Source organism: Molothrus aeneus, chromosome W, assembly GCF_037042795.1.
Source record: "Molothrus aeneus isolate 106 chromosome W, BPBGC_Maene_1.0, whole genome shotgun sequence".
Lineage (NCBI taxonomy): Eukaryota > Metazoa > Chordata > Aves > Passeriformes > Icteridae > Molothrus > Molothrus aeneus.
Genome location: NC_089679.1, coordinates 5,640,140 through 5,644,938, shown reverse-complemented (window position 1 = coordinate 5,644,938; position 4,799 = coordinate 5,640,140). Strand labels below are relative to the sequence as shown.

General features: G+C 47.2%; 1 non-coding gene across 1 annotated transcript; it reads left to right on the top strand.

Moving 5' to 3' along the window:
* Window positions 1–1,298: 1,298 nt before the first annotated feature.
* Window positions 1,299–1,371, top strand: TRNAK-CUU (transfer RNA lysine (anticodon CUU)). Its single transcript has one exon. It is a non-coding gene; the product is annotated as a tRNA-Lys (tRNA).
* Window positions 1,372–4,799: the final 3,428 nt, after the last annotated feature.

The window sequence follows — 4,799 nt, the reverse complement described above, 5'->3', positions numbered from 1 at the left end:
GCACCTTGGGGGGGCTCTGGGATTCCGTTCGGGTGGCATTGAGGGTGGGCGGGGGGTTGGGGGACGCGTGGTGGGGGCAGGGGGGCTGGGTGGGGTGGGGGTGCGGGCATGGGGGGGGTGGGGGTGAGCAGGCGGTGGTACCGGTCCGGGGTGCCGCGGTTACGGGGTTGTGTGATGGGACTACGCTTGTGTGAGGTCCCCCTGCTGTGGCAGGCAGGGAGCAGGGGGAGGGGGCAGGGATGGACACGGGCTCGGGAGTGGCGGGGGTGTGGCTCAGGGAGCCGTCGGGAGGGGCCGGGCCGGTCGGAGCCGGGGTGGGGGAAACGGGGGCGGTGGGCGCGGCGACGGGAGGGATGGTGGGGGACACCAGCGTGCGGGTGGGGGGGGCCGCAGCGGAGGGGGGCAGGGCCGACGCAGGGGTGGAGGGGGCGGCAGAGGCAGGAAAAGGGACCTCCGGGACCGGAAGCAAGGAGGAAGCCGAGCCGGGGGTAGGGGGGATGTGTGGAGTTATAGATAAGACAGGCAGCGCAGGTCCCGCAGGGGTGGAGGATGTGGGGGGGGGAACCGTGGTGGGCAGCGTAACCTCTGCTTTAGGAGTAACGGAGGCGAGAGGGACTTTAGGACCTAGGGGCTGATGTGAGATATGCAAGTGACTTTCCTCTGAGTCCTTATCAATCTTAGTATTTGAAGAGGAAGTGTCTGTTACCGACTGCAAAATCTTTTCTCTGTTAAATCTTTCAACAGTTTTAGTTATTATATGGAATAAAGGCAAGTAATTAGTTACAGAGAAATCCTGGTTTGTTTGGGAGATATATATTGTGTTCCCGATCATATCCCAAAACGAATTTTCAATGACTGCTTTCTTATCAGTATCAGGGTATTGCGAAATAATCCAAGTTACAAATTTTTTAAGGTTAGTTTTTGAGAGCTTGCCTTTAGGAAAGGAGAAGTTGTTAGCAGATAAGATTTCTAAAATAGTTAAATATATCTCTCTCTCGGTTTTACTTAGTTTTAATGTGCTAAAAATTGTACCCATGTTAATGGTTAGCCCTTCCAGCAGAAAAAACGCGAAAAAAAAGGAAAAAAAAACGAAAAAAGTTTTAGAGCCCCGAAGTTATGCGCGCAATATTAGCTAATACTTACAGTTCCTGGGGTCCAAGATCTGTGGAAGGGGTCTGCTGCGTCAGTTCTCCTCGGAACTTTCGTTCAGATGTAAGTTTTGAGTGTCAAACTGACCCTCCTGGGGAAAGGATTTTCTAAAATGAAAAGTCCCTTCACAGAAGGAGTGGCTCTGACCGGCCCAGCTAGCTCAGTCGGTAGAGCATGAGACTCTTAATCTCAGGGTCGTGGGTTCGAGCCCCATGTTGGGCACCACTTTAATAACCTCTCATTGATGTTATTATAAAGCAGAGCAATAGGGCTCAGGAGCTCAGTCCCTGAGTAGGGACCAGGTGCCCGAGGCTAGCTCGCTCATGCCAACGCCGCGGGGCTACCATCTAGCAAGCATGGTGATTATCAGCTCTATAGTGATTGCAAGCTCTTAGGATTTCAGCTTTGCTTGCTAGGTAGTGGTGTCCTGGGCTTGAGGCTGCAGCAGACGGAGAGAGAGGAGAAGGAGAAGGTGCAGGCTGTTCCACGGAGATGGCTTTATTTGGGGAGGTCCGTGAAGGGTCTCTGCTCTTCTTCTTTCTCAACTAATGGGGTACAGTATGCTTCTTTTATAGGGTTGGAAAGGATCCAAGCTTGACCAATGGGTAAGGGGTTAACCTGACATTGCCTTATAGGGTTACAGAGATAGGTTAAGGGCGGAGGACAGGGAAACAGGAATTTTCTTTTGCTGTTTCAGCATTCCTATTGTTCATATTCTCCATGGTGCTTTTCCTAAATCTATGAGGTTTACTACAGGGATAGGTCATGAATATGTATAGGCAATGTTGAAACTTTCATAAATATGTATGATCTTCAGCGTACATCCTAGGCGCACCCCATGCCCTTTTCTCAGAGGAACTCCCAGCTGCTCACTGCAGGAGCAGAGAACGACTTCCTGTAGCTGTGGACAAACGGTATGTTTAACAAAAAGGGCCAGTAAGTTATAGGGGATGCCCGTGCTTGGCCGGGGCTGCTGGTAAACTTCTCAGAGATGTCTGGCATACGGCATAGTCCTAGTATAGGACAGGGGTACCCTGTATGTTCGTTGGTCAGGGGTTTGCTGACCGATAGACCGGCCACTAGTGATCTTGAGGGTAGATCAAGTAAACCTGGTGTTACGGCTACATCCTAGCATTGAGAGCCAGGACAGACCTGCTAATGATTGTATAAGAAGCAGGAGAAGGGTAAGCAGACACTTTTAAATGATTACTTGGATAGTATTTGCAGCTGTTGGAGGAGTACTAACTGGAATAATAATTGGATGTTTAATTTGTAAATGCCTGGGTATTTTACGTTAAATACTTCAATGTTTCATGTTTTTGTGTGCGTGCGTGTGTGTGTTTGAAACAGCATCACTGTGAAGTGAGAGTGCTTAAAAATTTTTTGTCTGGTACCGTAAACAGTTTGTATACCTATAACATCGGGAAACCGTGGATCCAAGCCGTAAACAACAATATATTAAGCTGGCTTTGAAACTAGAGAATGTGTATTTGTGTATTTGACAGGCTGCTCAGGAACAAAGAGGATGGGGAAAAACCAGAGTAAAGAGGTCCCACAAAAAAGCCCTTTAGGTTGCATATTAATGCACTGGAAAGATATAGTTGGCTCAGGAGGTACAGAAAATAAAAGGACTCTCATTAAATATTGCAACCATTGGTGGCCATTGTACAAATTAGGGAATGAGGCAAATGGCTGCTTAATGGAAAAATTGATGATAACGCTATTTTGCAGTTAATGTTGTTCTTAAGGAGGGAGGGAAAATGGGATGAAGCATCATATGCAGATACATTTTTCACACTCCGAAACCACCTGGAATGGCAGAGGGACTGTGGGATTGTGCCACCACATGACCCTCTTGCACTCGCCCTCAAGAAGGAAAATAACAAAAGCCTTAAAGGTACATTGAAGCAGTGTTGCTCAGCGTGCAATATTGGCCAATGGTGCACTAGAACAGATAAAATTCACCAGGTACCAGAACAGGATCTAACTGATTTGTTAAAGCTTCCCCCTCGATCACAGGAACAAGATGCAGACTCAGATGGAACCATCACTCGCCTGAATAGGCCTTTGTCTTCTTGCACCAGAAAAAAGTCAGCTCCAGTGGTCATGCAGGCACCTCTCTGGGAGGCAGTAGGACCTGAGGGAGGGATGATGCTAATTAAGGTACCTTTTTCTACCACCGATTTAGAGGCATGGAAGAGAGTTGCCAGGGATTACTGGAACAACCCGGTAAGTGTATCCAAACACAGTTTATAGTAAAACAACACAATCCTGATTGGAATGACATACAGCTATTATTAGAATATATGACTGAAACCGAAAAGCAATTAATTCTAAAAACTGCAGGGGATTTGGCTGAGGATTATTATAAAACCACGGGGGAAGACATTAAAGAATACCTCCCCCTCCAAGACCCAAAATGGCATGCGTACAGGTCTGCACATATGGAAAAATTACAGGCATATCAGGGATGGATCTCAAAAGGAATGGAAAGGGCCATTCCCAAAACCATAAATTGGTCAGCGCTATGTGCAATTAAACAAGGTCCATCTGAGTCACCATCCAAATTCTTGGATCAACTGAGGGACGTGATGCACCATAACACACCACTGGGTCAGAGGTAGGAATACAACAACTAGTTTCTTTGTTTCTGGGCCAGTCTACAGGAGATATTAGGCAGAAGCTTCAAAAGCTGTGTTCTACAAAGAGCAGGAACCTGGAAGTGTTGCTGGATGAAGCATGGAGAGTGTTTAGTGACAGGGAAGAAAATCACAAGCGGGGACAAGGAAGGGTGCTGGCAGTTGCCGGGGAGGGGGGAGAAAGAAAACCCAGATGAGGACCGCCCTGACTAGGTAGGGACCGATGTGTGTTATGCAGAAGGTTTGGCCACCGGAAAAACGAATGTCTGGAAAAACCAAAGGATAAGGAGACAGGATGGAATAACCAGAAAATGAGGATAGTGGCCCCTGTAGAAGACTGACAGGGACCTGAGGAATCCACCCTAGTGGATCCACTGGTTATAATGAAGCTAGGGAAAGAGCAAAAGAAAGCAGAACTTTTGGTCGACACAGGGGCAATGTATTTGGTTTTGAACCAAGCTTTGATGCCCCTGCGAAATTATTATATCATGGTGAAAGGTGCAACTGGACAAAGTGAAAAGGCATACTTTCGTGAACCTCTGAGATACAAATTGGGAAAACAATGGGGCATTCACAAATTTTTGTATATGCCTAATTCCTCGAAGGCACTTTTGGGAAAAGATTTATTAGTGCAATTGGGGGCAGTAATTAAATTTGGAAAAGGGAGATTACTCTGGTGTGGGATCTCAGCACATCATTTCTGATGTTCAGAGATGCCAGGAGAACCCTTGGGGGTCTCGAAAATCCTGGAATGTTGCCAAGAGTGTCTGGTGGCTTGATTTTGATCCATCCACAGAAATAACAAGAGTTTGAGGACAAGAGAATCACTTTAGAGTAAAAGATGTAAAAGGGACACGTTTAGAAAGTGAAATATAGATTTTAAGGTTTTTTGGGTACAGGGGGGTTATGGAGACAAGATGGAGGGATCAGGGCGTGTCTTGTCCTTCTTCTTCCTTCTTCTTGTCCTCCATCTCCTGTGGTGATGTTGGCATTTGGGGATTGGTTTATGGT